General features: G+C 37.7%; 1 long non-coding RNA gene across 1 annotated transcript; it reads right to left on the bottom strand.

Annotated features, from left to right (window-relative positions):
* Positions 1 to 306: 306 nt before the first annotated feature.
* LOC139126648 (uncharacterized) lies at positions 307 to 24,772 on the bottom strand. The gene is made up of 3 exons (XR_011550669.1): positions 24,638 to 24,772; positions 1,153 to 1,257; positions 307 to 681 (listed from the first exon to the last, which is right to left on the bottom strand). It is a non-coding gene; the product is annotated as an uncharacterized lncRNA (long non-coding RNA).
* Positions 24,773 to 25,077: the final 305 nt, after the last annotated feature.

Below are 25,077 nucleotides of genomic sequence, written 5' to 3'. Positions count from 1 at the left end.
GATGATAAATTCCTAACACTGTTTGTTTTGATGTGCTTAAAACAACCATTTGCATATTTTTGAAAGAAAAGAAGTGAAGAATATGGTATTTAATATATTTTTTTTCAAAGTTACACTTTTGGAGTTACCTTATGAGAGTCATTGCATGTCAAATTCCAAATTTTGTTGGGTTCTTGATAAGGCCAAAAAGAACCTTCATGAGGAAACTCCAAAAAGGCTAATTTCGAAAAGAAAAATATATATGGTACCATATCTTCACTTTTTATATCAGAAAAATGTCTCGTTTGTCTTCGAACACAACCGAAAGCAACTGAGCTAGGAATTTACCATGTGGTTAACCTCATGGGGTAACTCCACAATATTAACTCTGAAAAACATTTTACATACAGAAACTCAGTGTCAAGGTAATCTAACAATCTGAAAGCAAAACAGCTATCATTATACGTCTTCTACAATTTTTTCTTTGCTTTCCTCTCATATGCTATTGCTCTGCTTTTTACATGCCGTTGCAGCAATTTCAAATTTCTGTTGCTGAGAACTTTCTCATTTGCTAAGCATACTGTTCAGCTTCGGCCTTTGTGACTGTTTAATTATCTCTGATGTGAGACATGAAATAGCTGTCAATGGCGGCTCCTTCTGCTTCAGTTCACGGTACTTACTGGCCAACAGGCTTTTTTCGAACTATAGTGAGGAAATATAGAGAAAATGGTTCATAAAATCAGGCCTTAACAAAATTCAAATATCTGTATTTCTCTGAAGAATGGGACCCTTCCTCACTAAAAAGTTGTAGGGGTCCTAGTGCGAAATAGGGAGTCTGTAAAGCAAAATTTGGGGTTAACGCAATCCCTACATAAATACAAACAAACCCCACAAGGCAGCTCAATATGCTGCACACCAGTATCTGTTTGTCTTTAGCTGATTTAACAGTTGTGGGGTCACAGGTTCATGTGGAAAGCTATTTTCCCCCTAGGTATTACACAAGGAAGACAATCAAATAATATTAAACTCTATGCTATGCACATGATGTTCTGTTGATCTACTGTTACATGCTCAAGGAACAGATTTGTGATGTCACCTTCATGGCAAGTCATCCAATAGATGTTTACTGGTTACAGGTACATATATGTCAGTATATCATTGACTATCACTGACCTTCAGAAGTTTCATCATGTTCACATTGCTTCTTGTTCTTTTCTGCAGAGGACTCCATATGACTCCCTGGGTGGATAGTGTTCCTTTGCATATTCTCACTCGCAACTAATAATCATAGGAAAGAGCACCATCATGTAAGACCATGCAACACATAATACTGAACTTGCTTTTTGCAGATATTTGCACTAGCGAGCGGCTCTCTCTGTGGCCTCTCTGCTAGGTGACTGATGCCGTATGTTGTTGGTTCGGACCCGATTGAAAACTAGCCGTATACAAAGGATATTCAAGATGAAATCTTAATTTCTTATTGCCATCTTTCCGACAGTAATCATAAATATGTGAGAGAGATAAATCATGCTGTCACAAATTAATTTCCAATTATATGACTGCCACAGATTCTGTATATCCCTGTATTTTATGGAAGTATTTAGCTGTCAATTGATATGTCAATCAATCAATCAATCTATCAATCAACCAATCAATCAATCAAAGCAATTTATAAGTGCTAGAATCAATTACACTGTTATTTTTGAAGGCACTGAAGTTAAAATACGTGAATTCTGTTACCATTGGAAGCAGATGGCACCTAGTCCTCACAAAGTAGAGCACAGGGCAGCACTTATTTTTTTTATCAAAGTTAACAGGCAGGCCACTACCTTTAATTGCTTGGTATTTTCAGTTTTTGTGGTGTGTGTGGCAATGCCATTTTCTTGCTCTCCATAGTGAATTCCAACATACCCAGTTTTTTACAAGTCAACATATGTTGTGTCAATATATTAGTTTCGTTGTTCTCATTTACAAATGCCATCAAATCTGGAATGATAATTTTTCAGACCTGATCTGTGTCAAGAAGATTAAAGCCCCAGTAACTCTTGAAAAACTTTCAAGGTGTATTGTCTCAGTTTTGTGTGTATTATAACAGTGGCCCTCGTTGTATTCTGCAAACAATTGCTTGATGTAATTTATCAACACACCCATTCTGTAGTAATCACCATTGTTATTGTTGAAGTCATTGTCAATGACATAGTCCCCATTCAGAATTGTGACATCAGTCTCATAGAGCATTCAATGAAGTCTGTATAATATACGGATAGTTTTCAATCGGATGCGAACCCACAACATACGGCATCAGTCGCCTAGCTGAGAGGCCTGAGACAGAACCAGTCGGCTAAATCTCCACTCCCAAAAAAGAGTGGTTCAATAGCCGGCTAAGTTGTTACATTTTTCTGACTGAGACCTTTCAACACGTTGTAGAGTTCGTGAAGCACTCACGCTCGCATGCTCACTATCATACATCGCACATACACACTTTATCGAAGCGAAGAAACAAATTTCATCGCTTTAACTGGGCGAACAATAACCTCGGGGACAATTCTGTCCACCAGCAGTGTTACCGACCCAGGATAGAAAATACGGATAGTTTTCAATCGGATGCGAACCCACAACATACGGCATCAGTCGCCTAGCTGAGAGGCCTGAGACAGAACCAGTCGGCTAAATCTCCACTCCCAAAAAAGAGTGGTTCAATAGCCGGCTATTGTACTGTGAATCCAGTGATTGTTTTCATGTCGAGGCATCAATAAATAAGTGTGATTGGATTGTATCATAAAATGTATGACACAGGTTAATATCCTTGTACCAATTTTGAAAGAAATCAGTTGAGACGTATTGAGTTTGGCTAAAGGCATAAACAAATCATAACAAATGGCCAGCTGGCAGCTATCAATTGCATCATATGACAACAAAATTGAGAGGTACATGTATTACAAAGGTTTATGTCTTGTACCATATTTGGAAGAAATCAGTTGAGGCATGTCTGAGTTATGGCTTAACCTTTTCCTGCCAGACAGTATTAAGACTAAATATTACTTCCCCATCAGCCAAGTCAGTAAAAAGCGGTATTGAGCCAAAAACATGAAGTATTTTCACACACTTGGCTTGGTCTGTTATAGCATCTTTAGTAAAAAAAATAAAGTTTATAGTATTGATGTTTTCAACAGCTTTCAATTGATGTACAGTATTATGTTAAAATACGCCATATGTTGTGTTTCATTAATTTTAACCATCTTGACCTGATGGTGAAATATGGACTTGGCAGGAAAAGGGTTGTGACATGAAAAAATCGTAACAAAATGGCTGCCTGGTAACTCTATTGGGTCGTATCACAATAAATATCAACATGAACATGTATAACATAGGTCTATGTCGTTGTACCAACTTCAAAAGAAATCAGTTGAGACATGTTTGGGTTACGCTGTGGGTTACGGCTGGAAACATGAAAAAATCGTAACAAAATGGCTGCCTGGAGGGCATATTGGATTGTATTTTAACAAAATAGAGATGCATATGTATGACATACATGTAGGTCCATGTCCCTGTACCAATTTTGAAAGATATCAGTTGAGACACACTGGGTTATGGCTCAAGACATGAAAAATTGTAATGAAATGGCCACTGGGCGGCCATATTGGATTGTATCAGAAGAAAAATCTACAAGCATATGTACGACATAGGTTAATGTCCTTGCACCAAATTTGAAAGACATCAGTTGACACATGTCTTGGTTACGGCTCAAGACATGAAAAACTTGTAAAAAACTAGCTGCTAGGTGGCCATCTTGGGTCATATTGTGAAACTATTAAATCAACGTACATCTGTATGGAGTCTGGTGCTATACTTGTGCAAAGTTTGAAAGAAATTGACCAAGCCTTGTCTGAGATATCTGCGTGAACAGGGGAAGGCATGCATGTGCGCGGACTTACAGACGGAACTCAATCTATAAGTCCCTGGAGTTCGTTTGTGGGGACTAATTAATGAGGTATATGATAGTGTGCCATTAGGTGCCTTAACCTGCCATACCGGTATATGAACCATTTAGTCCTTTTAGTTATTTAATTATTCACATTTATGTGATATTAAGGGTAATGACCTTTGACCCCAGCATAATTGATGAGGTGTATGACAGTTCATCATAAGGTGCTATAACCTACCAAATATGAACCATCTAGCCGTTTAAATTACCTAGTAATTCATATTTATGTGATATTTACGGTCAATGACCTTCAACCCCAGTTGACATATTGGCGAAATGGTTTGATCCAACGTTTCCGCACTCTCGAAGTTGGGTCCTTCATTCATGCATAATAAGGGATTTCCTTCAAATGAAGGGCGCCCTCTCTTTAGTTTCGATGACCGTTACACCATGTTTCACGGCTAGAAAAATCGGCGAAAAACACTGCAAAAGGTTAGTATTTATGGAAATTTTCCATATCCTTGCCATTTATATTGCCTCCAGTCGTGACCTATGTAAATTTTTTCAACAATCAGGGCAAATCTTTTGTAGAAATCACCAGATACGATTTTTGTAGACATGTTGACCTCGCCTTATACAGCACTGCGTCGCTTGCGTTGGCAAGACATTTAATTTAATTTGCAACCAGGTTTGGTCGGATTTGAATCTCATGACTATGATTTTCTGCAAAGTTTTGGTGTTCAAAACGGACAAATATGAATTTAACACGCCTTTGAAATGAGGTCTGTTCGGTGTTGAATACCGTTAAATCCAATAAATATGGTGGCCATGCACACGCAAACAGCTTGAGACGCGTTGGTATCACATATCATTGCGTATTTTCAGTATCCCAGTTGTTGTAATCTTTTATTTTTTGAGCAAAATTTGTGATCAAGAATATATATAATGATGGTTTTGTTTGTTTAAGTATGATCCAGTTACCGAAATACATGTGTCTTTACATTTTGTTGCAGATATACTGTGGCTGATAACCTACCACAGCCCGTTCTGGCAATGGCACATGGCTTACAATATTCACCGGTATTTTGTACCTGTATCTATGTTTACTAACAGTTTGAGTTTATGGTAACGTTTGGCCACAAGAAATTCACGTACTTTGAAATCATTTGTCATAGTTTTGAAAAATAAGAATTAAATGTTTGAAAGAAATCTATTTTGTTGGAAAAAGGAGAGTGTTTGGATCCTTAGCCATATCAAGCAGTGCAAGTAAGGATGCTTTATTGAGAAGTTGCATAAACTACGGTATGCCATATGCCACAGAGCATGGAAGGTTGCCCCTGACAGAAGTAAAACTTGCGGCAGCAAGTCTTCTTAAATGGAGGGCAACTTAATAATATTACAGGCCAATCGCAAAAGTGGCATATTAAATTTTTTGCCAATTTTGTGACTCAAAGACTGCAATATGCAACAGCACAAAGGTTGAACCATGTGAATATTTCTTTGTCCCTGAAAAAACATCTAAACAGTGTACACAGAGCCTGGGAAATCTAAACAGTGTACACAGAGCCTGGGTCAAGATTTCAAAAGCTGTTTCACATTGTCAGAAACTCCATAGTCGAGGGGTTTTAAGTTTGAAACAGGATGCTCAGTGCACAAAAAACACATTCATTGTCAAAGAAATGATACTGTTGAAAAGGATTGATGCAGTTATGTCATGGAAAGTAAAAGTAACATTGGCCTGCTCTCTGATATTGAAATACGGTTGTCCAGACTTGGCCAGTATGTGCTAAAAAGATATGCCACAAATTTGAAAAGCACCATGTAACTGTTGTGCTAGAAGGCAAAGAATTTATTCTTCCTTTAAAATCATCGCTTTCATGTGATATTCAGAAAGAGGTGGCCCACAGTCTCGGTTTACAGGAGACTACCATAGTTTTAAGTTATTCTCAGAAGACCAGCCATTGTATTGCTGTTTCAAGTCACACACATTGCACAAGAAAGTGCTTTTGATCAATATCTCTGGACTTGGAGATGTGAGGTCACATAAAGCAAAAACTCATCCAGATAAGAATAAGTGTGGTCCATGTGGTAAATGTGGGATAAAAAAAACAAACAGATGGTACCATGTTGTGGGAAAACCAGAGGAATATGTCCGAGCTGGTTAAAATCTAGGGGCATGAATGAACAGTATTGTTTCTGCAATGCGTGTCGCCTAGCTTTATATAGATAAAGAATTTTCTGGAAGAGATGGAGGGGATGATGAGAAAGCACCAATAATTGATGTCACAGAGGCCAATGGTTCTACTCCGGAATAAAAAGGACGCGATGCATACACCGTTCTACATACTCAAACGCCCAAATAATCACGTGATGCCGGTACAAACAAACCCACATGTGTACTGAACGCGTATAGAAATACACGTACGTCTGTGCGCGTTTGCGCACATGGCTTTGTTTGTACCGTGGTCGATTCGAATTCCGGGTTTGGCCTATTGTTTAATCTGTACTTTAACTGGCCCAGGTTTACACTCCACTGATGTTGATGACAAAAAACCTCTTTCTCACACAGTTTAATCTCTACTCCAGTGATATCGATACTTCCGTTCCTGACATAGTGTGTCTTTGTCCAGAACACTTCAATACATGGATGGAAAAAAACTGAAAATACTGCAGCATGCCAGATTGTAGAAAGCGCATTACATCGAATGTGCGGTTTCCGTCAAATGTTGACTTAATCAATGGCTTCTCCCATGATCATGGTGACTACATGAATTTTAGTTTTGATGGAAAAAGTCAACTGTGTGGAAAATGTTACATGCAACTTTACCATATTGTTGAAAAAATGAAAAAAAACATCAAGTGCAATCTCTCAAGACTTATAATGACCTTTAGCAAGTCATTGAAGACATTGCCTCCAGTATCAAAAATACAACTGATATCACTGATATAGCCCTGAACAAAATGTCCTTTTTATTGCGCTAAAATTATTAGAAAAGAGTCTGTCCTTCTTCAAGAGGCTAGAGGCTATGTTTTTCTTATAACCTCGGTGGTCTTTAATGCTCATACAGAGACTAAATAGAATTTAAACCAGCAACCTAAGGCGTCGGTGTTTTTCAATGTATTTTGGAAGCTGAATTTGTCGATGTCAATCTCGCTCCCATTGCTTCTTGACAGTCATTTTAGAATGGGAAAATTCACAAACAGAGAGGTTACAATGGTCGCCACGGACAAGTAACTTTTGGCTTATTGACCTGAAAATTAAGTCAGTGTTCATTGAAAATTCAAAGACTGGACCCGTTGACATCTAAGCTTGCTCATGACTTTCATTGCATGCGGTCTTGCCACGATGCCATCCACTGTCACTCACAAGTTAACATTGAAGAGTACGTCTTAGTAAAAGTCCCATTTTTGTGGTGATTTTTCACCACTGCACTTTATTTTTACCTTATTATAAACGCTCATACAAAGCACAAAACTGCTGTGTGTTTCTTTTTTTTACCGTATCGACACATTGTGAGACACCGTAACTCACAGTCAATGCAATGAACTTTGGTGAACGTACGCTCCACCAGCTGAACAGCTTTTTCATATGCAAAATCAGCGTACGGTATTTAACCGGTGGTATTGTTTGAATTGCATTTTATTGGAAGTGATTATATGATTCTTTTCATCAATTCTTCATGCAATTTTACGAAAAAATCTTATGGAAATGTTCACAATGACATAATATGATACCGTGTTCCCTCGCTAGAAAATCGCTCTCGTGAATTCGATTTCTAGGTAATTACTTTTTTCCACTTGTCCCGTAGGGCAATTGGCATCGGAGGTTCAATTGCCCGAACGTGACTTTCCCTTGCCCTGGGCAATCGGACAACCCTTAGTGTCTTTCCCTACCCTTGTAACTTACGATTTTTTGAGTGAACCCATCTCAGATTCCTCCGACCTCCCCCCCCGGCCATAAATAATGACGGCTCCCTAATTACCCTACGCAACTCTTTTGGCATGATTGTTCAAAGTCTAAGGCCAGAGATACCATGAATAGGACAGTTTTGAGTACCCCACAAGGAAAACTTTGCCGGTTGCTTCACCCCAGATAGTTTTGTCATAACAAGTCTTGAAAATATTGATGTAGGTCAACCCAATGTCAGTCCACTTCACTGTTTTAGTGTTTTGCAATAGCTGCACATCCTGTACTCAGAAAACTAGCCCATCAGGGCAGTTTAAAGCAAGATCCTACAAGTCTAGCTGTGTTGAAATAGCTAGAACTTGTGATAAGAAATTATACTGCTGTCTTGCTTGGCAGCTAGTGATGAGACACGTATTTTGAGAAAATATTGCCAAGCGATGAACAAAACATCTTGTTGACCATTGATTTTTTTTACTTTTTTGAAAGGTCACAAAAGGTCAAACTCAGTACAGTACCTGGTGATTACGCAGAGCTGCTCTGTCTATGCTATGCCCTGAAATGTCCTGTTCAGATATATATACCCATGACAAAATGCTATTGTACACATTTGGCTCAAAGTATCAGAATGTTGAACCTTTTCGAATCATTTGACAAGGGGATGGTCTGTATTCATTGCTTTTACACACAGAATGGCTTGATAGTGACTAGGACCTCTGTGACCTTGACAATGAAAATATGCCCTTAAATCCATGGTATCAGGCTAATGCCAGATGGCTGGACTGCAGGTGATACAAAGTAAATGAATGAGATCTTTTTGTGTGAGATATTGTTTCCCTGAGCACAGAGGTTGTTTTGCTTATATCTCTCTTTACATGGCTTTCCGTAGCAGTAATTGGCAACTGAGAATGGCATCAATCAAGCAGCTAGCCCCTTTGTATCATGCTTTTGATTGGTCAACCTAGTATCTTCGTCTCCTACCAAGGCATCTCCATGATTTGCTGCAAGCACCATCTTGCATCCTAGATCACCTGCAGTCTGGGGGATTTACAACAAGCATAACTGGCTTCAGCTGGAGAGAGCTTGCACTTGATGAAGCCCATGAACAACTTATCAATTTAAGTGTCAAAACTGCAGTTCATAAGCCCTCTCCTGAATTGCTTGACAACATGGCAAAGTATTTACCTTTCAGGGCTTCATGCCTTAAAATCTGCATTCTGAAATAACCCCCGAAAAGAGTGGCAAAAGTGTACAGATACAGATAAATGCAGAAGGGAATGAGGGAGACTGATGAAGGGTTGTGCCGAGTGTATTATAAACAAGCGACCTAGCGGCCGATATAGCTCCGCTGTGTTTATGTAGAGAATAACTATTTTTACACATGTTGATGAGGAAGGTGGAAATCTTTGATAGCTCAATGCAGAGGCCAGAAAAAAGTGGCTAAAATAAGCTGCAAAAATATACAATTGAAGATTTAATCATACTTTGAATATATCACATCGGATCATCCCTAAGAACATGTCAACCAAAGCTATCTGATGAGTAGTTTTTTGAGAATAAAATTTTCTGACCAAAAATGGCAACAATTGCCCCAAAAAATGAAATTGCAGATTTCATCATAATTTCAAGAGATCAAATTTAGTTCATAACTTTATCTATAGAAACCTGTATACCAAATTTCAAAGCTGTTAGACCAGTACTTTTTGTGAGAAACACATTTTTTTGACCAAAAACGGAAAAAATTGCCCCAAAAAATCAAAATTGCAGATTTCATCATTATTTTTTAATAAATATCATTTAGTTCATCTATAGAAACCTGTATACCAAATTTCAAAGCTATCGGATGAGTAGTTTTGGAAATACACGTTTTGACCAAAAATGGCAAAAATTGCCCAATACAAAATTACAGATTTCATCAGAAATTCATTATATATTACTGAACTCATCTGTAGAAACCTGTATGCCAATTTCAAAGCTATCAGACCAGTAATTTTTGAGAAACACATTTTTTGACCAAAAATGGCAAAAATTGCCCCAAAATTACAAAATTGCAGATTTCATCATAATTTCAACAAATATCATTAAGGTGATCTGTAAAAACCTGTATACCAAATTGCAAAGCTATCAGATGAGTAGTTTTTGGAAATACACATTTTTTGACCAAAAATGGCAAAAATTGCCCCAAAAATACAAAATTGCAGATTTCATCACAATTTCAATAAATATCATGTAGTTTATCTGTAGGAACCTGTATACCAAATTTCAAAGCTATCAAATAAATAGTTTTGGAAATACACATTTTTTGACCAAAAATTGCAAAAATTGCCCCAAAAATACAAAATTTCAGATTTCATCAGAAATTCAATATATATTACTCAGTTCATCTATACAAAAGTGTATACCAAATTTCAAAAGTATTAGACCAGTACTTTTTGAGAAATACATTTTTTGACCAAAAATGGCAAAAATTGCCTTAAAATGCAATTTTGCATATTTCTGCACATTTGAACAAATCTGAAATAGATCATCCCTAGGGACATATGTACCAAATATCAAAGCTATCTGACTGGTAGTTTTGAAGAAGAAGATTTTTAAAGATATTTTTACCAAAAATGACAAAAATTGCCTTAAAAATACAAATATGCAAATTTCACCATAATTTGAACAAATCTGACTGAAGTTACCCTAAGTAAACTGCATATCAAATTTCAAAGCAATCGGACAAGCGTGTTCAGAGAAGAAGATTTTTTTACCAAAAACACCAAAAATTGCCCCAAAAATACAAATATGCAAATTTCACCACGATTTGAACAAACTTAAGTGTGGTCACCCCAAGTGAACTGCATATAAAATTTCAAGCGATTGGACTTGCAGTTTCAGAGGAGAAGGCAATTGTTGACGGACGACGACGACGGACGACGACGATGGACGACGGACGACGACGGAAAATCAACCTATTGATAAGCTCTGCGTCGCTGACAGCGGAGCTAAAAATCTGTGAGAGCTCTGTTTTTGCTGCAACCCCTGAAAAAATCTTTGGAAAAGTTGTTCAGGAAGACTTGATGACATTTTATGAAGTAGGTCAAAGAGCTCTAGCAGACTACATCTCTACTAGGCTTTTACATAAACCTAGTACAGAAGCTCCTGTGAGGAGGAGAAAATTAAAAACATTTTCAGGGAAGGTTGTAGTAAAAAGGAGAACACGTACAGCTGATGCTGACAAAAAAAATAGTTGACGCCTGTTTAAAAAGGCAAATTGCTCACTCAATAAAATCTGGTGTGCCATAGAAGGCTTTGTGCAATTTATTCCCCTCCCACGTGCAATCTGTGATGCAGATGGGTCTATGCACCATCAAAGCTCAAAATCAAACACAACTTAAGTATTACAAAAAAGATATGACACATGCAGCATCATAAGTGAGGCACTGCCTGAGAATTGGACAGCTGAAATGGTAATACTTGAAGGTATGTTTGATTCAGTGTGCGCCAATAAGACAGTGTTTTTGCTAAGGTTGGGGAAAAGAGGTAAATGATTTGGGAACCCCGGTAGCAATTCTGTGTCCCCTGATCTGATTGCATTGATACCAAGAGGAACCCTGGTAAAATGGCTGGGGAACCCCGGTAACATTTACTGGGGTACCAGCCTTAACAAAACACTGAAGATCCCATCATCAAACATTCAAAGACTACTTAATCTATACCATAAGGGACTGGACGTAAATTAGCAGGGAGGAGGGCCAGGGGATTTGGGGGAGGGTCACAAATTTTTGAGCCTGGGGGAGGGTCACAATTTTTTGAATCCTCTAAGGGGGGGACACAAATTTTTGGGCTTGTTGTCGGTGCACTAAAAGAAGAAAAAAAATGTTTGTGTAGGCAATTATGGTCACATGACATCACTCACACACTGCCTCTTACTTTTATTAAGTGTCATTCCCAACTCGCTGTGTATCTCTTCCCCACCATTATCTTAAACAGGATTGTCTCTCTTGTTGCCATTCTTATCGCCATTAAGTTTATAGCAAATCCAATCTATTGTTTCACAGCTGACCCCACATATTAAAAGGATATTATGATTCATGGCATTCTGGCTGCACATTGTACCATGTAGTGGGTTTTGTTAATAAACACTGGACAGTGTTTTTGCTAAGGTTGGGGAACAATGGGAACCCTGGATAAATTTCTGTTGTCCTCTAGTAAGACTGCACAGATATACCAAGGCTAACCCTGGTAAAATGACTGGGGAACCCTGGTAACATTTACCTATAGGTACCCGCCCTTAACAAAAACACTGCTGGATATTACCACAATATCTTACATTGTTCTACTGATGTAGTCAATCTTGAACCTCTATTTGACAATATTATTTCTCATTCCACTTTTTGTTGATCAACAAAAGTTCCCTCTCTTGCATAAGTCACTTCCCTTTAAAGTTTAAGGCCAAGCTCCACCCTGCATCAGTCACTTTTTAGGCATGAATTTTAGTTTTTAGAGATACTATCGTTTGAAATTAAGAGCAAGCTTTGGTGTGATAATTGATAATTTTGATTCTAGAAAAATGATTTTAGTATACTTAAATATTTAGGTACAGTCATCTGATTGGTATGGCTACTTGTGGCATTTTTCAAGTTTATATTGGCTTTACTACGTGGGTACTATCTTTGGAATGGATAGTGTTTCATTTGTGTTGTTGATGGCAGGATATATGACATTTGTTGAAATTTAATGTGGGTAATTTATACAGTGAATTAGCCATGTTGATCACTATTCAGATTGAACTTGGTTAAATATGGTGAAATCCCAATGTCATTTCAGAATATGGAGACTTGATTGATCATGAATAGTGTTTGCCACTTCTGTGTCAAATCAGGATCAGTCTAATCCCTCTCTTATCTAGGCTGCTCTCTGTGATATGTTTAAAATGCAAAGAAACGAGGCACAAAAAATTGACAAAAGAAGACTTGATTATCATGAAATAGTGTTTGCCACTTCTGTGTCAAATCAGGATCAGTCTATCCTCTCTTATCTAGGCTGTGCTTTCTGTGATATGTTTAAAATGCAAAGAAATGAGGCACAAAAAATTGACAAAGTATTTCAATGTTAAAACATCATAATTTCACACTATAGCATTCAATCTATTACGATACTTTGAATTGTTTGCTTAAAATATTGCATGAATAGGAATAGCCTTTCTGTTGACCTTTCCCACAAACAGGGCAACATGAACAAAACTTTCATTGTCTACTCGAACACATAGTACATTTTGTAAAATTGGATTTGATATGAGTGCAATGAGCACATGTACATGTATTTTCAGTTCTCTGACTACACAGGTCTATTGGAAATATAATAAATTCAGTGAATAATGGGGTCATGCACACACATGTAGTTGTATATCTGTACCAGGAATACATTTTAAACATACTTTCCATTATTTCCTCCCCACGTAGAGATTAAACTGCTCAATATATTGTACATTGAACAAATTATATTGCTGTGGAGATCAATATGTCACATCGTGTTTCTGCAGTATTCCCTCAATGGTCAACGTGATACATTCCAAAATTATGAATTTCACTAATATTTTGATAAATGTTAAATTATAATTCATAAGAAAAAATGGCAGGCACAATTGTGCATTAATATAAAAGAAAACATTTGAAGAACATTATTTATTACAATCATTCTTAGTGGAGTATAAGTGTGCTCTACTCCATTATAAGCCAATTTGGGCATTCATTATATGAATTGTTGGACAGCCTATTGAATCACAGCATTCCACATCTGCACTTCAAAGCCAAAGTGAAAGGGCACATATTTACTGCCTACTTTACATGATATATGCCATTGACTTGGTGTAGCAGTCTAAGCCCTAGGAGAATGGTTAGAGTATTCAGCTATTGGCTGCTTTGATTGCCTCCAACAATGGCATACTCATCACACACAGGTGCAACCACAATCGCAACGTAAAGGCCTATGCACCCAGTAGGGAGAGCTCTTCTGGGTAAGTACATGTAGCCTTCGCGTAGCGACAGTGGTGCACATACGGTACAACTGTATCCTCCTAGCATAGGGCAATATTGCTGTTGTACCTCAATATTTGGACTGGTGTTTAGGTAGGACGTCACTTGATCAAATCCTAAAAACTAAAAGCTTAAATTTGAAAAAAGGCAAAACCTTCAGCTTCGAAACTGCAGCTACGTAAGGCAAGATATGATACCACGGTACTACCAAAAGAGTGTGGTAGCTCCTAGCTTTGCTTGGCAGGGCTGTGCGTTAATTACCAGCGTTATACTTTACTTTATTGCTCAACAACACACTTAAGGAGTGTGGTAAAGCAGAAATTGCAAAACTCACCAAACACTGGATGAAGCTGCTGCTGGGAGAGGAAATAAAGTCCAAATATACGGCCTGTGGTAGGAGGCTGTATAACGCCGAACACACAACTTGATCCTTAATATATTTTTCATAAACCAAGAAGTCAATCATTTAAACATACAGACCTTTATTTCCTGAAAATGATAGGCTAAAATGTACAGTGTACGTCCAGAGAACTTCTTGGTACAGCGCGACACTTGTAAACAAACTTGAATGCGTTGAAGTTATTTGTATATATATACAGAATGATGTTCACAGTCACACTTGGAAGTTGTGACAATTTAGTCCAGTTGTAAGTGAAACATATTTATGAAAATCATCATTAAATTAAGTACTTTCAATACTTAGACCCTCAATCAATTTTGACAGTCAGGAAGAACAGACAGAAATAATTGAGTGAAATTAATGACTTGTATGACGAATCTCTGACTTAAAATAATGTAAAAGTTACTGGCATTTCCAGAATACAATGTACGTACCAAGCTTGCAGGTCAAGTCCAGAGGGTCAAGTATGATATCAAATAGGCCCAGAAGAAAGCTTTTAAATAGCTTTGAAACAAGCAGACTGCCAATCTTGTTAAGCAGTCATGATCTAGTACAAAGACTTTAAATTTTTTCACATAATGCTATGCTTGGTGTCTGCCTCCATGGTGTACAACATACTGGTACATGATTCGGCGTCACTCATCAGAGGACTGCACTTTCATTGAAAATATTGTGAGTTCACATGGTGGTGTAATCTTACATCCTGTTCAGAATTGGCTAATATTATGATACTTTGGACAAAGCTATTTTTGTCAACATTTTACAGTACTGTCTGTCAATGCACCAATTTTAAAAAAATATTCATTGCCACCATTTTAATACTTCAATAGTGTAATGGTCATGCTGCTTGACACTTGAATTACAAGAATCTGTACTAGATATGTTCCAAGTTAAGGGGACAAAGTTGCTCATTTTTGACATTATTTTGCCATTTAAATTTCTTTTGATGGATTATTCTCACTGAAATATGCTCACTCTCTGGTTATTGCAATTCAATTTTCATCTTTAATAAGACACATTAACATGTGAAATTAACTATGTTAAAATTTTTGGTAAATACCTTCCATGCATGCATATGAGTTGAGCTGTGACAACCAGAGATTGCAGTTTAGCCTATTTCAGTGAGCAGCAGAAAAGCATATATACAACAGAAATTAAAAGGACCAAAATTTGGTCAAAAATGAGTGACTTTGTCCCTTTAATGGCCAATATGAAAATGGATAAAATTCCATGTTTGCTGTTTTGTTATTTTTGCCTGTCAGTCACTGTTATTTTTAACAATGGTGTGGACAAGATGTTGGTTTTGTTGTTTACTTTGCAGTTCTGAGTTACATAAATGCATAAGATTTCAGAATTTTTCAGTATTAGCTGCTGTATTTTAGCATGATATGCTCTGTATTGATTCAGTTTGTCAGCCTAGCCTGATGACACTTGAGCAGTGGTGTCATTATTTGTGTCCAGTGAAGTCTTAAACTGTTTTTTTTTTGTGGTTTGTTCCACATTTACAAGTGTGCTGACAACATGGAAAATTGAGAATTTCATCAAACTTGTGCAGTAAATCAAACAATGAATTAATTTAATCATAGAGTGTTTCCTATGGTGTTCCCCAGAACAATCCGCCCCTACCAAAATGGAAATAAGAATACCAGTACTCATTTATCTGGTGATTGGTTTACTAAGTTTAAACAGTGTAAGAGTTAAACAGTATATTAAACCATTATCATAACAATCAAAATGCATATTGTGTAGGCAGAGAAATCAGGGTTTCCCTTTATTAAAAGTACTTATCTATAGCATAGAATTATCCAGATTTTTGTCTACAAGATTAGTTTTACCCATGCTGGTCAAATGTGACTGACACATCATTGAAAGTATTCTTAGGTAAGGCTGACATCCATATCTAGACTTGTTCTTGTCACAAGCAGAAGCAAATAAAAAAATTTGCTGACATCCCTTGCTGGTGTCCATCTATTTTGCCGTGTGTTGTAATCCCCAACTAAATTTTTGAACGTTGAAGATCCGATCAATTTGTAATATTATATTTTTTGAAACTTTACCAAGTCCTAAAGACTTGGAAAGAGCGCGTAGAGATGGTAAAGCAAAAAAATGTACAGCATATATGAATCAATTGACCTGCAAACAGTACTTCCAAAAGAAAATTGGATGTTTTTTTTGGTGACGAAAAACTAAGCGGTTATTGGTGAATTTTCTGTGTGAAGAAATTCCAGACTTTCTGAAGCCCTACCTTGGAGTTGACAAGGAGTTTGTCATTGCAGGGGGTTTTGATGGGCAAAAGAAAGACAAAGCAATAATTGTGAGTGGAAATTACCCTTCTCATGAATACCCTGCATATTTTTCAAATCATGAAGAAACTGATACACGTATATGGCGCCATGTCCCTGTTTCAGTAAAAAAGAACATACTTATATACTCGCCAGATACAGATGTTTACCACATCGGATTACCTCTGATGGCATCTGAGCTATCAGACAGAAACATCTTTATACAGCTCAGTGCATGTGCAGATGATCAGTCATATGTACATTTAAATAAATTAATTAAAGCCTTAGCAAATGATCCAGATCTTGCTTAAATTGATCAAGACATAAGAGCAAAATGTCTCCAAACTCTCTATATCACATCTGGTTGTGACTTTTTTGTCATTTTTGTTGGCTGTGGAAAAGCAGCATTTCAGAAAGAATTTTTCCAATATTCAGAATTTGTTTCTGGTGGAATTGCCACCGCGACCTCAGGCACTCTTGCAGACACAGAGAGTGGCATCTGGGAGAAAGGCCTATCTCTCTTTCTTTTAATTGGAACTATTTACTACCAGAAACATCACAGTGAGTTTGAATCACACATGACAGCCCATATGACCAGTTTAAAGCCATGAAATGAGATGAAACATTTGACACTGAATTGGAATTACATATTCAGTGGCTTGAAAAAATCAGAAATACCATCCAAGTTAGAATTCAGAGGGAGGAGGATCTAATTCCAAACCCAACAGCTTTAAAATACCATTGGCTCAGAACTTGTTTCATCTCTGATTCATGGTCACAGTCAGAAAGGGGCCAGATTGTCTTACGTGGATATGACAACTCTGGCTATGTTGTCAATGGTAACAAGTTATCACCCATATGGGATTCACCAGAAAATTTGTCCCAAGTACAGAAAGGATGGCATTCTATACCAAAGGGTGTAATGTTAAAAATCTGGGTGCAAAAATAAATTTTGCAAATGTACAAAGTCAAATAATGCTTGTGGCCCAGGGTGCATGCAATTGTTTAAATTGTGCCAATACTGGAGATCAGAGTGACAGCTTAATTGATGACATTGTTTTTGACAAACCAACAAAGGGCAACCACAGAAGCATTGGAAATCAAAGAAATTGATGAGATCAATATCAAATGATCTTGCTGAAGAAAACATGGTTGAAGTAGTAGAATACACAGATGAAGATGACGAAGAAGAAGATGGAGACAGTTCCGATGACTGATGTATATCCTGATCAATTTTCTGTCATTCACAAACTGTTGTCTGTACAATTACTACCATGGATGTACATCCATGTTACTACTAACACCAAGGTGGCTGATCATTAAAACAAATGATACACATGTGTATATACATAAAGTTCAACTGCGTTCTCATTGAATTTAAACAATTTTAATTTAGACTGAAAAATGACTGCTTCTAAGCTTAATAAATTCATATGTCTAATAGGTATGTCATCACGTATTCACGCATGGAGCCGATAGTCCGGTACGGTATACCAACCAGTGTGAAACCCACACAGTACATGCTGTACGGCGTACACTTCCCTCGGCGATGTTGCCGTGCACAAATGGTATAAAAATGGGTTTCATGACATAAATTCACTAATACTTCCTACCAAGGAAGTAAATAGCAAAACAAGTATCATTGTGAAGAATGATAGCCTGGTATCTTCAAATAAACAGTCGCTAGAGCAAAATACTCGTAGACAAGTTACTTCCGCATTTGCCCCTACTCAGTGCTGCACGCCAGCATTAAACACTGCGTCGTTTTCGTTGGCAAGGTCAGAAAGCATTCAAACTTCCAATCAGAATGCAGATATACACTATGAATATGTATACAAACTATGAACTCTGCACAAGACGATTTACTTGGGGATAAAACCAAATTTACATACCCGAGTATGTAGCCGAGTTCAGCTGAGGCAGCAGCGAGAGACCGTACGCAAAATTCACAAGATAGTTGGATAGTTAGGTGGGGAGCCTCTTTCACAGTTTTACATAAAAATGAGACTCAGTAACGTTTGGTCGCTTTACTTTTGATCAAAAACCTACCAAACCCATCAGACAAGGCCCTACTCTTACGCAGAAAACCAAAGCTCTCAAGCGTCGACTTTCTCTTCCGCGTTTGAGACTCGTTCTTCTCTTTCGCATTTGAGAGAAACAAATGTCGACTTTATTCGGCAATGGTCCGCTATTCGTGGGCGTAAATTGCTAGACTACATATAGCCACATCGGCACTTCTGAAATGTATCTCCGGCTTGCAAGACAACAAAAATATCAAAATATTATCATCAAAACCAGAATTTCGGGGCTAGAGAGCGAAACATCGCTGAAAAGTAGCTGGCCAAAATACGGAAGTAGCCGGTCAATTTGGCCGGCATCTGGCTAAAAGTGAACACGCTGCAAACAGAGGGGCTTGTTGCGATGGACAAGTAGCCTTTGGCTCTTTGACCAGAAAAATAAGTGAGTGTTCATTGATAATTCAAAGACTGGATCCGTTGACACCAAAGTTTGCTCGTGACTTTCATTGCATTGCATGCACCTTTCCGCAATACCACTCATTGAGTCTGAACTGAAATTGAAAGAGTACGTTTTAGTAAAAGTCCTGTTTTGTTGTGCTGATTTTCGCTACCGTACTTTCTTTTATAGGGTAATAAACATTCATACAAAGCAAAAAATCTTCAGTTGTCTCCTTTCGATCGTACAGAGATATTGTGCGACAGGAAAACTTTAGCTCAAGGGCAATGATCTTTGTGAACGTACCCTCAACCAGCTAAAATAGCTTTCTATATGCAAAATCAGCGTACATTAATTAACAGCATTTTATTGAAAGGGATTCTATAGTACCATTGTTTTTGTAAACTCTTCATGCAATTTTATGAACTAAATGATGACCTCAAAGTAACAGCAAGTGCTAGACGGCACTTTTAACGCTGGTCGGAAATCCAGAATGCCGGACAAGGGAGCCATCATCAAGTCAGGCGCCGACTGGCATTGGCCATGCTAAAAGTAGTTCAGGCAGTGCTAATGTTTTGTTTACACTAAAAGGTAATCTGTTCGCATATGTTGACATAGAGATTAATCCTCTGATAACAAGCTCGGGTTAGTCGGGTACTTCTAAGTTAATGGAGCGTTCCCCTAATGCTTGGATTGTACCTGCGGATGACCAAACCTCATTAACATATTATTTGCATAGTTTAGAAATATGCAAATTTCGGACCCAGATTCGAGAGTGTCTGCATGTGCACCAAAAATTAGTGCACTAGCCTTATTGGTTAGCCTAGAATTAGGTATGTACATAATCTATGAGGTATATGTTAATTTGCAATAGGTGCTGTAACCTTTGAAATATTAACCATCTAGCCCTTTAAAGGTATACAACCACCTGTAATCTAAATATCCCCATGTATGGTCAGGGCATTCCTTGGTATTCAAAATGCCCATGTGAGGGCGCTGTTTTTAAAAAGTGGCCACCCGCTTAAACTCTGTGGTTGGTTAGATTTTCTCTTTGCATAGTAACTATTGCACAATTGGAACAGGTGACAGTATATCTTTAAGTTACCTAGTAATTCGCATTTTTGTGATATTTAGGGTCATTGACCTTTGACCCCAGTTGACATGTCGGCGAAATGGTTTGATCCCGTGCTTCGCACTGTGTACCAAAATAAGCACTGTAGCCTTATTGGTTAGCCTAGAATTAGATATATGCATAATAATTAAAGGGACATTATTTGTATCTTTTGACTTTTTTTTCATTTTTCGATGACTGATCATTTTTTCGATGACTGAAATCAACTGTCAAATCAATGGAAGACCTAAATTGTGACTATGGATGGCTTCAAGGATATGTAAAACCACATTCTTGCTCTTTACGGCAAGGTTCAATGTTGGTAAGGGTGTCAGCACGATTTGAACCAACCGCCATGATTGAACCCCTGCACATAACCAATATTACTACGCATACGTCAACCATCAAAGTACAGCTGGAACATAAAAGGCCTGTGACCTACATACTAACTTCAGCACAATGGATATCGAGGAGCACACGGTGCATAAACAAATGCACGTATCACAAACTACTGTCAAATAGTGAAACTAAGCAGGGCATTTGCTTTTAAGTTTCATTTTAGTATCGATGACACGGACTGTGGAACAAATGAAACCATAGACGCAATTGGGTCAATGGTAAAACTAAAACGATCGATGTCAGATTGCTGTGGTATAGTGAAACAGGTACAATGTAATGCATTCCTGTGCATGTGCATTTGATCATTAGCAAAACTTCGTCAATTTTTAAGATTTTTAGGACATTTTCTTGTCAATACGTTGGTTCGTTTACAAACACGACATGATCACTTGTTGAACCTGGAAACATCACACTCGGACTGAACACTGCACGGTGTGTAGCATCGGTGACATTGTGACACCGCGCCGGGCGAGTACTGTCATTGATACTGCTCGCGATTGGAGTCACCTCTCGACACACAAGATCTGTTTGAAAGTTGTTATTCTCTGTGCATCGTGTAATTATTTGTATCAGTTGAATCGCATTTCGAACCAAAAGTGAGTACATCACAGTTACAGTTGCCTAGACCCATTCGCTTACGGCCTCTGTGCCTCCGACCCACTCCCAAAAGTGGACTTTACGTAAGAAGCGCAGCTGAGCACATCATGTACCTACATGAGTAAAGCCCTCCGTACGGCCTCCACGCCCTATAACGCTGGGAACACACAGACCTGTACGCAGGGCTAATCGTGCACCCAGGCGAGGTGGGTGTGCTTGAAAACAAAACTCAATGCAAGTTTTGGATTAAAATGGGTTGTTTTTGGTGGAGAAAACTGCACGCCGCAACCGAGGTGCTGCCAGCGGTTTGGCACAGCCCTGCCACGCAGAGTTAGCTTTCACCCAACAATGTACCGGTACATAATGTAAGTGTCAGTCGCCAAAGTACCGGTACATTGCTCAATTTCGCAATCACCTCGACAATAACATGACTGTCTACTGAAGTTAAATATCCCGTCATTTTACTCTGTTTTCACATTTCTATGCACAAAGGCTTTGGGCAAGTCTACATATGCATATGGAGGAACAAACGAGATGAAAAAGATCCGCAATTATAGACCTTGTCGTTGTCAGCTGGTACTGGTAGGCATTTGAAATGCCCATTCTGAAATGTGCTCTGTAGCAGTAAAGAATGGTGTATCTAAGAGCAGGATTGGCCGTCAAGATCTCCATCAAAAACTGACCGTCAAAATGTAACTGAGCAAACTGGATTAGTAATAGGGAATCCCGAAACTGCAATACTGCACTTTTGACTTTCACTTCGTGTGGTTTATTTTTTTACACGCGGATGCTTACAGTGGCCCAGATAGCAGTTTGCAGTGTGGTTACTGATCGCAGGTCAACCTGCCAACTCTGAGGTTAACAGTAACCTCCATAAACCTCAGACCCAAGGTTTTTTTTAAAGGTGTACGCAAATGGGATGGAAGTTGTCTGTGGTCGGCTACTGCTTGTTTGCAACAATATGAGGTCAAAGATGCAAATAATGTCCCTTTAATAAGGTATGAGATAGTTAACCATTAGGTGCTGTAACCTACCAAATATGAACTATCTGGCCCTTTAAGTTATCTGCTAATTCACATTTGTGTGATATTTAAGGCCAATGACCTTTGACCTCAGTTGACATGGTGGCGAAATGTTTTGACACCATGCTTCGCAATGTGTACCAAAAATTAGCACTCTAGCCTTATTTGCTCTAAAAATTGAGGTAATAAAACTGTGTCACTGCATCATTTTTCCAATATGAATACGATGAGAAAGTAAATTTTTTTTTTTGTGGCCCTTATACAAGGAAGTCTACGGAGAACTGTCTTATACATAGGAGTCTATGGAGAACTGCCTGATAAATGGAAGTCTATGGAGAGTGAAACTAAAGAGTCCTCTAACACGGCCAAATTTAATTCCATTGTGAAACAAATTAATTGACGTGCATCTGTATGGGGTAGGGTAATATCCTTGTGCAAAGTTTGAAAGAAATTGACCATGGCATGTCTGAGATATCTGTGTGAACGGACGGACGCATGACATTACAAGATCTAAAATGAATTAAAGTCTATAGACTAAAATTCATTTGTCAATAATAATAGTGGCCATTACTCATGTACAGGCTTTCTTAAGAAACTTATGATTGAAGCTTTTGTAAGGTATCAATAGTAGAACAAGAAAATGGAGTTGAGACATGTAAGAAAAATACTGAGAAAATAGCAAAAAGTTGGCATTGCTTGGGCTTGAAGACTAATATGCCTTCAAGTCTGCTTCAGGGAGCAGAACAAGAAACTGGTTTATGCTACGTACAGAAAAAAATATACCGCCAAGGGCATGCAGTGTGATGCTCTCATCAACAAAAAAGGTATTATATGAAAGGTATTAGCTGTTCAAAATCCCGATAATCCTCACTAGAAACCAAGTCAAAAGTGCTACAATGTTAGCAGAGATTAGGTAGCTTTTGAATTTTAAATTGTTACAGTTGAATCTGAACACCAAAATACCCTGAAACTTGGCTGAGCACTTAGCAATATGCAGCAGAGTTCCCTAAACCAAAGTCTGTTTTACTGCTTCAGAGTTTTAGACAACTCAGCAGGTAGCCCTACTGAGTCAACTGATAAGCGGCTGTTGCTATAAACCATTTACCACTTACACAGTCCAAACACAGTTTGAGCATTGAATGATGTATTCTCAAAGTAACCACAAATTATTGTTTTACTCACAGTATTTACTTCCCCCTTCAAAAATTCTTCCATTTACATTTGTAATATTGCCAGTCAAAAATGGTTTGACCAACATAAATAGATCAGTTTACTCAGAGGGGCTGCCTACTGAGTTGTATCAGACTTCCCACACCCACACACTAGACTTTGTTTTTGGCAAATGTCTTGGTATAAAGCTGAATGCTCTGCCAGTTGCTAAGTAATTACTAACTTTGGTGTTCAGATAACAAGGGCAAATGCTGCAAGCCGCGAGTTCAGATAGAACACAATCTTTCAACTTGCTGGTGAAATTTTTTGCATCGAAAGCTGAAGCTTTAGAGTAATTTTAAAGTGTATTTTTAAAAAATAGCGTCATGGACACTGTTCCCACATTTGTTTTGAACATTTTTTCACGAGTGTTATGAATTAGAAATGTAAGATGCGAATAGCAAACAAGATCTTGAATGAAAATTCATGAAATTATGTACATTTGCCATTATGTTATTGTGTAACTTTATAATTTATATAAATTTCACTACAATTTTGACAAATCCTACTGAGATCACCCCTAGGTCCACATTACCAAGTTTTAAATGAATTGGACTTGCACTTTCAGAGAAAAAGACTTTTTACCAAAATCAAGAAAAAACCATTTCACCATAATTTCAGGCAATCTGACTGATATCACACCTGGGAACCTCTATACCTAGCTTCAAATGAACTGGACTTGTGGTTTAAGGGAAAACAATTTTTGACCAAAAGTGGCAAAAATTGCCTCAAAACACAATTATGTAAATTTCACAACAATGTTGACAAATCAGACTGAGATCACCCCTATGAACTGTGATACCACATTTCAAATGAATTGGAATTTGGACTTGCGGTTTCAGAGAAAAAGGCTTTTTACCAAAAAACAGGGAAAATTGAGCAAAAATTACAATTATACAAATTTCAACAACATTTCCTCTTATCTGACTGCATTATCTTTAGATACCTCCATAGCAAGTTTTAAATGAATAAGACTTTTGGCTTGGGGCCTGAGATGAGCAACTGATAAACAGTGTGACCATACAGTACTGAACATCACCACCAGGCCTACATATACACATTTAATTAACCCTACATGGTGTTTTTATACACATAACTGTTAGTTGTTTAATTACATGATGAAACTCCAGTGAGATAGAAATATTATTTATGTGTCGCTGTAGTTGTCACTACTATTTATACACAACAATGACATAAATTATACCTTTTAACAAACATGTGTTATTCAAAAAATTTTGATCTAACAAAATCATGCGAGTTTTTGAAAGATATCACTTTACCTTCATTTCATTGTACTCATTAATTAACACAATCAAATTAAACATTTATACATACCTTAATTCTGAACGGAGTATTGGGATGACAAATTGTAATAACCGGATGATAACTACACTGGATTCAGACAAGGAGACATCATCCAATACAGTATCTACACTGTCAACCTTCACAGGAAAGGTTGCGAATAGCCTTCCCGAGAACAAAGCAAAATCAGTGAGAATGTACTGGCCTAAGTGGGTAGCTGTAATTTCACAACAATTTTGACAAATCAGACTGAGATCACCCCTATGAACTGTGATACCACATTTCAAATGAATTGGAATTTGGACTTGCGGTTTCAGAGAAAAAGGCTTTTTTACCAAAAAACAGGGAAAATTGAGCAAAAATTACAATTATCCAAATTTCAACAATATTTCCTCTTATCTGACTGACATTATCTTTAGATACCTCCATAGCAAGTTTTAAATGAATGGGACTTTGGCTTGGGGCCTGAGATG

The sequence above is a fragment of the Ptychodera flava genome, unplaced genomic scaffold (assembly GCF_041260155.1).
Source record: "Ptychodera flava strain L36383 unplaced genomic scaffold, AS_Pfla_20210202 Scaffold_113__1_contigs__length_234537_pilon, whole genome shotgun sequence".
NCBI lineage: Eukaryota > Metazoa > Hemichordata > Enteropneusta > Ptychoderidae > Ptychodera > Ptychodera flava.
Note: the sequence above shows the minus strand (reverse complement) of the source record. Positions and strands in the feature narration are given on the sequence as shown.